At 48.1% G+C, this 13,539-nt stretch overlaps 1 protein-coding gene across 1 annotated transcript in view; it reads right to left on the bottom strand.

Annotated features, from left to right (window-relative positions):
- Window positions 1–13,539, bottom strand: part of LOC144756059 (uncharacterized) — a 356,863-nt gene that overhangs the window by 325,800 nt on the left and 17,524 nt on the right. The gene's annotated exons all lie outside the window — the stretch shown is intronic.

Here is a 13,539-nt window from a genome sequence, read left to right as displayed (position 1 = left end):
GACTATCACGAAGAGACTGTGAGTACCTCGAGAATTCCCCCGAAGTCTCCTACTTATTCCCCCCATGAGGCCTGACCATTCAAGAAAGAAAGCTGAACCCTAACCCAAGTGTACATACTCCCTGACCGGATGCAAAGTCATATATAAAGAACTTGTTTGTCTGTAACAGATTGGCGTTGTGTCCCTTTGTAGTGTGCTGGTGTCTCTGTGTACATGACCATAAATGCGTAACCCTCCCCTCAGGGAGGCCTGACTCTAGTGCTCGGTAACGTTCCTGGAGGAGAGGGGTCCCGGGGTGGTTAGGAGTACTCACCTCTGTCCCCCAGAGACCTCCCCCTTCCAACAGCAAGCAAGGAAAATCCAGCACTAGACCATCTCCCAGCGAGATTTCTTAATGCGGGTGCTCGGGGATGGGCACTAGCACTCATGTTGAGAAACCTTCCATTCGCGTTGAGGAAGCTGCCGCTCTAGTAGAACTTCTACTCAAGCGGCGGTAAGAAGCAGCGCCCTCTTGAACTGTGCGTGGTGCCGTTCACACTGATTTTACTGCGCGGGACAAACATCTGGAGCAAAGAAATCAGTGCCAAAGGCGTAACGTGTTGCAATCCACCCCTTGCTGAACTCCGCATAGCGCGGTGGAGATTTTGTCACTTCTCAAGAGTCCTGCTTAGCAAAACTCGCTGAACTCAGCCCAGGCCAAATGCACATTAGGCAATATAACAATAAAAATGTAAAATGTAGACACGGACATCCCTGGGATGATCTGCAATGAAATCCTCACTTACATCAGCACAATAAAAGTAAATAACTGAAGCGGCCGCCAATCCCTATATGCACCGCAGCTACCACCACTGTGTAAATAAGTTATGCCTACAATAAAGGCCTAGAAGTTAATTTGTTTCAAAGAATGTGGATTTCCCAAGGGGAGGCACTTGCACTATCCCAACACTTCTTTATGCGGAAGACGCAGACCTATTACCAGCCCCTGGATACCCTCAGGGTGAGAAGCCGAGCTCTACAAATCTGAGAATTATTATGAATATTATTAACTAGGACAGCAATTAGCCTTCAAAAAGCCCTGGATACCTTTGTGGAGTTTGTTATCCCTAGATTTGCAGATTCATCAGCAGAAGTCATTTGTAATGCTCTGTTGGACAAGGAAATGTAAATCTAAAACTGTTATCATTGAGGGACCTCCAGTTGCCAAAGTAGAGAGTTTTTAGGTTGAGACTAGAGTCAGCGCACAAGCGCAGCTCTGGGGATGAACTGTGGTAGTTCAGTACAGGAGAGAAGCCCCACCCATACTTGTCATTGGCTTGTGTCTTTGTCGTTTGTAAATGCTGTCTTCTGATTCATTATGAGGCTTGTTAGTCCCTCCTTAGTACGGCCATGTCATCATTTGTAACCTCCCATGGCTACTGGCCCATTTACATGGTTGTTACATGTATGTGTACTTTTTTATTTATTGTGTTTCTTCTACATTAGGCACCACAACCTGCTTGCTTACATTCAGCAGGCCATGCCCGCTTTCACTTTTGCAGTAGCCAGCCTGGCCCGCCGCTCTTTCCTGGACTTGGAACTGGAGCTGTAGCCTCGGTAGACAGGCAGGAGTCCCGGCTGCAGACGGGCAGGATCAGGCCCCACTACTGTAACACTTTCCCGGATCTCTCTTGTTTTATTTCCCTGGATCTGGCTGGGGGCTCGGGCTAGCCTCACAGGCCGGTGCCCGGGTTGCGTGCAATGGTAAGCTGTGGTATAAAAGTGACTGTGCTTCGGGAGGACCTGGGGGGTGAAGCCCTGCGGGATTGGCACTCTACAGGTCTCCAGCCTCATCCAGCAGGCGGTGACCCACTACAGGAAGGCCATTACGAAGGTGAGTCCGGGAGCGCTGGGGAGTACAACATGGCGCTGCTCTGGGGTAGGTGAGGGAGAAGGCCGGCAGATCACTCCGGGAGGGCAGCGAACCCCCAGGACATACTCTCTGCTACTGTCCTGGTATTCAAGGAGAGGCAGGGGCGCTTGGAAGCCCCCACAATGTATACTTTATGATAGAGGTCAACGAAAACACACAATAAAAGGTCAATACTGTTGATCAGTATTTGATAAGACTTTAGAATAATGTTAATTTATTTTTCCCGTAGAGCACATATGGAAGGCGATACAGGATCCCAGTATATTTATAAATGTATGCTTCGAATCTACACGTGCACTTTATGTGCCAGTTAATCTGCCCACACTGGCAAGCAGTGGGTTATCAGGGACAAGAGGTCATGAAAGATGCTGAACACCTACAATAGTGCTTACTTGTTGGTATTCACAAATGTTTGCAAGGAACATTCCCACCTTCTACATGACAGTAGAAATACGTGCACGTTTGCAGTGTTTAAAAGTTAATATACTAACTGCGATCATGAGTGTAATGGGGCAGTGTCAAAGGCATGGCTACAAACATCACAACATCTTGTAAATATTGTGTAGACCTCTCATCTACAGGTAACTGGAGATAAAATATTTCTTCCAACTACACACTTAAAGATCATATCTTATGTGATTTCTAAAGAATAGACGGTTGACATTCAAAGGGAATATTTTAGGTGATTGCTAAAGAATAGATTGTTGATGTTGAAAGGCATCCTCAATATGGGTGAAGGTAGTAACTTCCGTTCACCTGTCACAGTTTGTTTGGCTGTCGGGTCTTTGCTGAGAGAGATATCGTAGCAGGATCGGAATTTGTGACCTAGTGGTAAGGCAAACATCTCTGCTCTTTGTGCGTAGCCCAACTAATCTGTCTCTCTATGATTGGAGCCTGTGGCCGATATGCAGAGGCGATGGAATTATGTGGCAGGAGAGCACCAAACTATGCGGCGGTGTTGAGTAAATTATGCAGCAAGAAAAGGCAAATTATGGGGCATCATTGTTTCCTCATTTTTAGATCGAGCCTGAGCAGCGCATGCGCTTCGCTGCGGCGTGCTGTGTTGGGGCATGGATTGGAAGCCCTACCCATATTTGTCATTGGCTTGTGTCATTGCCCTTCGTAAATGCTGGCTTCTGATTCGTTAATAGGCTTGTTAGTCCCTCCTTAGTAAGACCTTGTCTTCATTTGTAACCTCTCAGGAGAACTTTCCCTTTTACTTTGGTTGTTACATGGTACGTCTTTTTTTAGTCTGTAAGCACTATTTTCTTTAATGAGTTTCTCCTACTGCAAGCACAACATGCTTTCCTGCAACATTCAGTGTGCCATGCACGCTTTCACTTTCCAAGCAGCCCGGGACAATGGCTGCCGCTTCTTTGAAATGAAATAGGTGTCGCATTTACAAGAGTTTGAGCTATTGGCATCATAAGTGCCAATGGTACAAGTTGAAGGGGTAACTAGGTCACCAACCCTTACTGACCAATTCAATGAGCTTCCAATCTGTTTGCGTTTCAGCCCACAGGAAGGGGTGCACCCCTTACCCCCTTGTTAACGTAGAGAGAAAAGGTGTTACTGGGGCTTGAAGGTTTGAATACTAATTCTTAGGAATAATTCCAATAAATTTAAGTGCAAAACGTATTTGTTATGTTATGTTATGTTATGTTAAAAGAATTTGTTACCGCGCACGGACACCAATTGGTTTCATGGCGCTTAGAGACAAGTGGAAAGAGAGAGCAGGAGTGAGTGAGAGGGTTAATCATAAGCTAGCTGGAAAAGATAGGTTTTAAGAATTTTACGAAAAGTGATGTAGTCAGAAGTAAGCCGGATTGAGAGGGGGAAAGAATTCCAGGTAGAAGGAACAAGAAAAGAAAAACAGGCGCCGCCATGTTTCTTGCGTTTGTACCTGGGGGTAATTAAGAGATTGTGAGCAGAGGACCTAAGATGCCTTGAGGGAATGTGATGGTTAAGGCTCAGAGAGATGAAGGCGGGGGCAAGTGCAGAAAGGGATTTGAAAACGGTGCAACCCATTTTAAAAATACAACGGGACGCGAACGGGAGCCAGTACAATCTTTTCAGCAGGGGCATGATGTGTTGGTACTTTGGCTGTTGGAAAGCCAGTCTGGCCGCCTGGTTTTGTACCAGCTGAAGCCGGTGAAGGTGGTACGCAGGGATCCCCACATACAGGCAGTTCGCATAGTCAATGCGTGAAGTGACAAGGGCCAAAATACCAAGTATGGGAGCCTCTGAGGATAGGAACCTTCGGATTTTACCAATTCTGCGTAGGTGATAAAAGCAGGCGGAGGTGACGGAGTTGATTTGAGGCCTCATCGACAAGTCACTTGAAATGATGACACCGAGGCTCTTCACGGACTTGACTGGACAGGGAGGGGGACCAAGAGCTTGGGGCCAGAAGCTAGGACTCCAAGAATTTAAGGGCCCTCCTGTCAAGACCAACTCAGTCTTGCTGGGGTTAAGCTTCAGCTGGCTGAAGTTCATCCACTCATAGATGGTAAGCATGATCGATTGAAAATTAAAGCAAGAGAGAGAAGAAGAATCAATAGGAAAGATTAGCTGTAGGTCGTCTGCGTAATTGAAGATGGTAACAGGAGTGTGGCGGAGAGAGGCTAGGAGGGGTTGCATGTAGAGATTAAATAGAAGGGGCGATAGAGCAGAACCCTGGGGGACACCACAGGAAAGTGAAGATTGGGCAGCAGAGAAAGTGGAAAGTTGAACCGATTGAAAGCGTTGTTGAAGGAAGGACCCAATCCAGGTCAAGGCCAGGCCCTGAATACCCGCATTTCCGACACGGTCGATCAAGATAGCATGATCGACCGTGTCAAAAGCGGCCAACAGGTCTAATAGCACCAAGGCCTGGGCCAGGTTCTTGTCAGCCCCCTGTCTCAGCGCATCCATCACAGCCACAACGACCGCTTCCGTAGAGTGGGCCGGTCTGAAACCGGCCTGCTGGTCATCTAGGAAGTGAGATTTTTCGATGAAGGCGCTCAGACAGCGGGTGACAAAGGTCTCCAACACCTTCCCCAAATAGGGAAGGAGGGAGATAGGTCGATAATTACCTAAAACAGTTGGATCAGAACCGGGTTTTTTAAGAATAGGTACTACGATGGCTTTTTTGAAAGCGTCGGGGACAGAGCCTGTAGCAAGAGAATGATTCAGAAGGTCTAGTGGGGGACCTGGACAGGCCAGGAAAGCGTCTTTCAAAATTTGGGGAGGGCAACGATCATTGGGGGAGCCAGAACTGACTACATGTAGTAGAGAGATAAATTCAGGCAAGGAGATAGGAGGGAATTCATGCAGACAACAAGGATTCGAGGGAGGGAGAACACTGACATTGGGCAAGGAAGGGGTGGAATATTGTTTTTAATAGTTGTGATTTTAGCAGTAAAAAATAAATTGAGGGAGTCACAGAGAGCCTGTGAGGGTTGGGGCTGGGCAGTAACACGATCTGGAAGAGAAAGTCCAGCCACAATGGAAAAGATATCCTTAGTTTTTGTGGCTGAACTGATAATTTTCTGGGAGTAGTAAAAAGATTTGGCCAAAATGATAGATTGTTTATACCGTTTTAATAAATCAGTATAAGTGGTCCTTAGTGAGGGGTCATAATTTCGCCTCCACCGACGCTCAGCTTGTCTGAGGACTAATTTGTCCAATTTTAGTTGTTCAGTGAACCAACGCTGCGCGTCATGTGGGTGTTTGGATCTAATAACTTTCATGGGAGCAACCACATCGCTGGCTTGGGTCAGCCATTGATCCAAGGTAGCAGTTTGTGTATTAATGTCAATGGTATCACTGGGGAGTGTGGTTGACAAGATGTAATGAAAATGGGAGATGTCTGCATGTTTCCAGTTACGTGCCGAGAAATTTGACACCGGTGGAGAGCGAGTAGGCAGGGAAAGTTTCAGTGAAAAAGAAATAAAGAAATGGTCAGACCAGGTACAAGGGTAAACTAAGGGAGGAGAAATGTCCAGGTTAGTCGTCCATACCTGGTCAAGAGTATGGCCTTTATTATGGGTCGCTACAGAGATGTGCTGTTGGAGATTAAGGCCACATAATAAATCTGTGAATTCAACCGACAGGCCACTTTCCTGAGAGTCTGATGGCCAGTAGTTGAAGTCACCTATAATCAAAATTCTGGCAGAGTTAATAACCAACTGAGAAATAAGATCACCGAAATGAGAAGGAAAAAGGGGCATATTAACAGGGGGGCGATACACTAAGACATACATGAAGGAATATTTAGGGGACATGAATTTCAAGGTGAGAATGCCAGAATTTAGAATAGGAGTGGTTATCAGAGTTGTTTATTGACACATCAGAGTGAACAGCCAACACGTGTTTCACCCCTGAGCGGCCAGCAGGCCTGGGGCTTCTTCAGGGCGATATTGTTTGGTAAAATTGTTCGGCTTTTAGTATGTTCGTCAAAGGACGTTTAGTCTAGTAGTCACAGTGCAATGCTAAGTTCTTCCTGAATCGGGTCGGATAGCAAGTTGGACCAATAAATACGTTTTGCACTGAAATTTATTGGAATTCCTAAGAATTAATATTCAAACCTTCAAGCCCCAGCACAACCTTTTCTCATCATAAATGCCAATGTCTTTTATTTCTGTGTTAATTAGCAAAACAAATAAATAAAATGCATTGTCATTTACGATGCCAATAGCTTAAACCCTAGCGAATGTGAGACCTATTGCATTGCAAATGCTTGTTGTTATCTGGGGTTGCCTTTCAATCGACAAGCTAACTGGGAGCTCTTGATGGTGTTGACGGTACAACAAACTAACGGAACACTGGAAGCAATTTTTCACTTCTCAGCACAGTTAGGTCATAGGCCAGTGAGGGAAATGATCACTTTATATACAGCAAAGTGTCTTTCAATAGCCTCGTATGGGGCCGGTGTTTGGGGGATGTGTGATAACTCTAGACTCAAAACAGCAGAGAACAGTTTTCTCCAAAGACTCTTGATGATGCCACAGGGCGCACCAATTTTATTCTGTCACTAGGAAGTGGGCTTACATTTTGTGTGTCATATCCTGGGTCTGGCCACACTGTTATTATGGTTAAGAATTTAGCAAACTCCGGCGCTAGGATTCTCTAAATGCATTCTTCAGAGATGCCTGACCTTGGATAATTCTGGTTATTCCTTAACTAGGGTATTTTAAGCACTCTTTTAGTAGGCTGGGAGCTTTAGAGCTTTTTAATAACCCCAACCAATTTGCCAGCTCAGCTAGAGATCAGATAAAGCGGGCATTTTATAACTAGGCGCAGCGCGTATGCGCAGCAGCAAGCCGCTCAGCTTCCCTCTCTGGTAAATTACCTTGTTTTAACATCTGGCAACAAGCTGGAATTTTACTTCTCTTGTATTGAAAGGCCCAACATGGGTTTTATTTGAGCAGGCTTTGATTGTGGTCCCTGCATTTTCTCTTTGCTTTCCCACATCAAGGGGCTTGGTTTGAGAACCTTCCTCCTGCCCTTAGTTACGGCAATGTTTCAAAAAGACAAGGGAATCCGCAAGGTAGGAAGGATCCTGGGTATCAGCTAATTATTGAGAACAGTGGGTCCTTCAATGAATTATACTAACGAACAATAAATATAGACCAGAATCAGTGCTATATTGGTTCATTCATGTCCAGCCGGGCATGGTATGATTTAATAGATACAAACAATCAGTGCTAAAGTTCGAGACATAGAGTGGGACACAATCCTGTATCCTTCAAGGTTCAAAACAAAGAGACAATAACACTTACACAAAACATTTTCAGGCACGAAAAAGAGCTTATCGCCAGTACATGAATCATGAGGGCAAGCTTTGTAAAGACGTAGACAAAAATTCACAAGTTTTAACGAATGTGTTTAACATGCAATCAGTCTAAAAGAGTCGACAACGTTTCGATCTATAACGAGGTACATAGATCATCATCAGGACGGAAATTTACATACGCCTGAAAATTAACAATGCCTTGAAGGTGAATACGAGGGCTGATGTCGCCAAGGTCTAGGGATTCCAGGCGGAATTGCTATAAGGATACCGCTCGGTCACTACACAATGATTGAGGATTAATAGGATTCCAATTGGTCATGACTGCATGAGTTGGACGGGTCGGGGTTGAGATAAGCCGGCCACGAGGGAATCGTGAGATGTGCGCTGGACCGCTAATGCCCGGATCGGTAGGTTGAGGAGCGGAAGGTCAGCTGCCAGGATCGGGAAAGCACATCGCCCTTTCTGCTTTTCTGAGCACTTTATAAATCAGTGAGAACCCGTTTGTTTATTTCCTCATAGTTTTAATTCTTTTCAGGGACGTTTTAGATTTCTGCAGCACCTCGACGCACCTGAGATTTGCTTTGCTGAGATCAGTTTCATTAGAGGGTCACTTATAATTAGGAAAAGATACTGCTAATGGTTGGGCTTTGGTCTTGGTCGTGGGATTTAAGATATCGACATTTTATTCCATGTTTATATTTGTTGAGATCTTGAATGTGTTTATGTATGTGTTTTATGAATGTTGAGTCTAATAGGCTGGTAACGTGTACTTTTATGGCCTATGTAAGCAGAATTAAGTTTTATGTCTGGCTGATATGCCGTAATTGTGCAAACGCAGCTGTTACAATCTTGTGACCCACTGACTTGCTCTTGACAATAATCCAGTATCACAGCTTCAGCTGAGGCCCCCAATTCATAGTCTCATCATTCACTTAGCACCCAGGGCGTCTCATCATTGCACACACATACATGCCACCATTACCACTTAGTACATTCCTGGAGACACACATGTCACTGCAGATCCAGGGCTTGCCACCAGACACAGCAAGCTCCAGCACATGCCCAAATGTGGTTGTTGATCTGGGCACTGGAGTCTGAGTGACCCAAGAGCAGCCCCGCACAAAGCCTAGCACCAGGCATCAGTCTGTCTTTTGCTGCATGGTCACATGCAGTGTGGCTAAAATGAGGGAGAGGTCAGTGGGCCCTAAAAGGAACTCATCACACATGGTCACTGATGACCACGGGTGGATCTTGTGGGGGACACAGCGTTCACCAGGATGATTCATGACTCCATACACTAGCGATGTTGCTTCGATATAATGATTTGGAGGCAAGCCTTGTGCGCTCACAGAGTCTCACTATCTCAGCATTGTATTGACGTCGTGGGACCCTCGACGCCACCCTTTTGGTGCACCAGAACCCTCCCCAAATTTGGTTCAAATATCAAATAACTTTTGAGCTGTGCATCCATCCAACACCAATAGATCAGAGTCCAGAGTAATCATCTATTTTAAACCAACCAATACGCTCAGTGAAGGAGAAGGTCCAAGAGACAAAGGTGTTCCCAAAGCAATTACACTATTAAACGTCAAAAGTTGTCTTTAGAAACATCAACAGTGCAAATTGTACTTGTAACGCTTGCACTACTCTAATGAACACAGTGATGGAGTGAACTACACACTGAAATGCCTCCCATCTGAGGGGCTGGTGGTGGGAGGGCTGCAGGGGGGGCGTAAGTTCCTACCCACCCTCTTCTGGGACAGAGTAATCACCAAGATAGAAAACAGACACTCTGAACGCCCTGATGAGTTTCAATCAATCAATCAATCATGCCATTTGTATAGCGCACTACTCACCCGGGAGGGTCTCAAGGCGCTTGGGGGGAGGGGTATGCTACTGCTCGAACAGCCAGGTCTTGAGTTGTTTCCTGAAGGCGAGATGGTCTTGGGTCAGCTGAAGGTGGATGGGGAGGGAGTTCCAAGTCTTGGCAGCCAGGTAAGAGAAGGATCTTCCTCCGGCGGTGGCTCTTCGGATGCGTGGTACGGCTGCGAGGGCGAGGCTAGTGGACCGTAGCTGGCGGGTGGGCGTGTAGAAGGTCAGGCGGTCGTGGAGAGACTTGTGTGCGTGGGTGAGGAGCCGGAACGTGATCCTCTTGTCGACGGGGAGCCAGTGCAGGTTCCTCAGGTGGCTGGAGATGTGGCTGCGTCGGGGGACATCTAGGATTAGTCGGGCGGAGGCGTTCTGGATGCGCTGGAGTCTTTTCTGTAGCTTGGCTGTGGTTTCGGCGTAGAGGGCGTTTCCGTAGTCCAGTCGGCTGGTGACGAGTGCCTGGGTGACAGTCTTCCTGGTCTCGGTCGGGATCCAGCGGAAGATCTTGTGAAGCATACGCAGGGTGTTGAAGCATGATGAGGAGACGGCGTTGACTTGTCTGGTCATCGAGAGGGAGGGGTCCAGGATGAAGCCCAGGTTGCGTGCGTGGTCGGTTGGCTTGGGTGCGGTGCCCAGGGCTGGGGGCCACCAGGAGTCGTCCCAGGCGGAGGGCGAAGATCCCAGGATGAGGACTTCCGTCTTGTGCGAGTTCAGTTTCAGGCGGCTGTCCTTCATCCACTCGGCGGCGCCTTTCATCCCTTCGTGTAGGCAGGTTCTGGCGGTGTCGGGGTCTCTGGTGAGGGAGAGGATCAGCTGGGTGTCGTCGGCGTAAGAGATGATGTTGAGGTTGTGCTGGCGTGCGATGGCTGCGAGAGGTTTCATGTAGATGTTGAAGAGGGTGGGGCTGAGTGAAGATCCTTGCGGGACGCCGCAGATGACTTCGGTGGCCTCGGAGCGAAACGGGGGGAGGCGGACTCTTTGTGTTCTTCGGGCGAGGAACGAGATGATCCACTCCAGTGCCTTCTCTTGGATACCGATGTTGCTGAGGCGCTGGACTAGGGTGCGGTGGCAGACCGTGTCGAACGCAGCGGAGAGGTCCAGGAGGATGAGGGCCACTGTTTCCCCCTTGTCGAGCATGGTCCGGATTTCGTCGGTGGCTGCGATGAGGGCGGTCTCGGTGCTGTGGTTGGCTCTGAAGCCGGACTGCGAGGGGTCGAGGGATCCGTTCGTCTCGAGGAAGGCGGTCAGCTGTCTGTTGACGATCTTCTCGATGACTTTAGCAGGAAAAGGGAGGAGCGAGATGGGGCGGAAGTTTTTGAGATCGGTGGGGTCCGCTGTATGGTTCTTCAGGAGGGCGCTGATCTCGGCGTGCTTCCAGCTCTCCGGGAAGGTGGCGGTGTTGAAGGAGGCGTTGATGATGTTCCGGAGTTGGGGTGCGATGGTGGAGTCGGCCTTGTTGAAGACGTGGTGTGGGCAGGGGTCGGTCGGTGATCCGGAGTGGATGGTGTTCATCGTGCGGGCTGTGTCTTCGGTGGTCACCGTGGTCCAGGTGCGAAGGGTGGCGGTGGGGGGCGTTGGTTCGACGGTTGGGTGCGTGGGTGGGGCGCCGAAGCTGTTGTGGATGTCGGCGATCTTGCGGTGGAAGAACGAGGCGAGGGAGTCGCAGAGGTCTTGTGACGGAGTGATGTCGTTGGTGCCGGTGCTGGGGTTGGTGAACTCCTTGACGATAGTGAAGAGCTCTTTGCTGTCGTGGGCGTTGTTGTCCAGTCGTTCCTTCAGGGATTTCTTCTTGGTGGTGCGGATGAGCTGGTGGTGCTTGCGGGTAGCGTGTTTGAGGGCGGTCATGTTGTCGGTGGTCCGGTTGAGGAGCCAGGCTTTCTCGAGGGTGCGGCAGGTCTTCTTGGAGTCCTTGAGGTCGTCGGTGAACCAGGATGCCTTCTTGCTTCTGGGTCTGCTGGGAGGGTTCTTTAGTGGCGCGAGGTCGTCGGCGCAGGCGGTCAGCCACTGTGTGAAGTTGCGGGCTGCTTCATTGGGGTCCGTTGTGTTGGCGGGTGGCCGTTGTGTTGGCGGGTTGGTGGGTGGGCTCTGGCTGAGGGAGGTGGTGAGCTGGTCTGCGGTGATCTTGCTCCAATTCCTGTGAGGTACCTGTTGCGGGTGGTGGTGGGTCGTGGATCTTTTGAAGCTGAAGTGGACGCAGCTGTGGTCTGTCCAGTGGAGTCCGGTGGCGTGGCTGAAGGTGATGTACTTGCTGGAAGAGAAGACGGGATCAAGCGTGTGGCCGGCGTAGTGGGTGGGGGTGTTGACCAGTTGCTTGAGTCCGAGGTTGGCGAGGTTTTCCAGCAGGGCGGTGGTGTTGCGATCCTTGTTGTTCTCCAGGTGGAAGTTGAGGTCCCCGAGGAGGATGTAATCAGTGGAGGGGAGGGCGTGGGGGCTGATGAAGTCTGTGATGTCTTCGCTGAATTGTGTGCGTTTGAAGTATCTCCAGTCTCATCGCCACATGGAACAGGCAGGCAGATTAGTTTATTAGCAAAGTTTTATTGCAGAAAATAAGACATTCTTGGCAAACAGCTCACTGCGGCAGTGTCCTTTGTCTAGTTGTCAATCTCACCCCTCACACTAGAACAGGACAACAACTGACCTCACAAAACACATCATAGCATGCGATGAAATACTCCTTACAGTGTCTTCACCAGACAATCTGCTTTGTTTTGTAATGTATGTGTAAGTTAGTTTTTGGGTATTTAATTCTCACCAGAATAGCGGCCAAACTGCGGCCGACTTCTACCATATGGTTTGCTTTGCCCTGGCCTTGAGCCCTTCTGGTCCGACGTGGAATCTGAGCTCACACAGACCGTGGGGTGGCAGGTTCTACACGATCCCTTACGTCTTCTCCTGGGTGTATTTGATGGTTTGGACGGCTCTAGAGCAGACAAACATTTTCTGGGAATGGCGGTCGCTGTGGCTAAACGAGATATTGCAGCGGCCTGGGCCCAGCCCAACCCCCCTACCCTGCAAAAGTGGCACCGGGGAGGTAGATTGATGCGCGTCCCAGGCAGAACCCCTCTTTGAGACACATGGTTGTCCCGCGAGGTTCAATAGGGTTTGGATCAAATGGCTGAACCTACTGTTTTAAATTGCCGGCTTTGGCTCTCCCGTGTAACGGGGTGCTGCTTTCCAGCTTGGGTGGCTTGCATAAATACTCCTACCCACACAGTGGGGTTTTTTACTGTCTGTTGGAGATGGAATTGGCTTTACGGTGTAAGATGTATGCTGTCTTTTTGTTTGTTTGTTTTTCAAAATGATAATAAAATTGATTAAAAAAAAAAAAGAATTCTCACTAGAATAAACCATCTCAAAACATTATGAATTGTGTAACGGTCTCGGCAGTTGAAACTGCAGAATGATATGGTTGGTGCCACCTTTGCAAGTTGTTAGAATCTGGACAGCCATGAATCCTCTTTTGATCTCTCAGCATGGATGGGTTGTACAGAATATTTACACAGCCGGTCTGAAGATACTGATAGGGAGTAGATGTTCCTGCTTTAGTGATGAAAGGAGTTTATATTAAGTGGTTATTGATTCCTATTTCTTCTCCTAGTTTCTTTTTCCCATGTGCTCAGGTCTTTCAATAATTTTTTGTTGAATCCTATAAGTTACGTCTATCAGGATAGTTTATGATCCACACTTGGTAACGTCCTCAACACTGCACACATTTCATGAGAGTCTGACAGGTTTAATCCGCAGTGAAGCAGCCTCTGTGAAGTTCGTTGCTTGGTTAAGTGACGTTAGTGACGTTGAAGAACCTACATTCTGTTTGGAGACGCTGCGAACGTTGGAGTTTGTCCTTTAACTCAAAGCTCTTCTGACATTCAGAGGAAAGGGAGGATCTCACCCCGGAAGGAATGTTAGATGTCATGGGAGTTTTAACTTCAGCTGTAGATTCTTAAATGATATAAAAGATCACATTTCTTTTTTTAAATGA

The sequence above is a fragment of the Lissotriton helveticus genome, chromosome 1_1 (assembly GCF_964261635.1).
Source record: "Lissotriton helveticus chromosome 1_1, aLisHel1.1, whole genome shotgun sequence".
Taxonomy (NCBI): Eukaryota; Metazoa; Chordata; class Amphibia; order Caudata; family Salamandridae; genus Lissotriton; species Lissotriton helveticus.
This window is presented reverse-complemented; position numbering and strand designations above follow the sequence as displayed.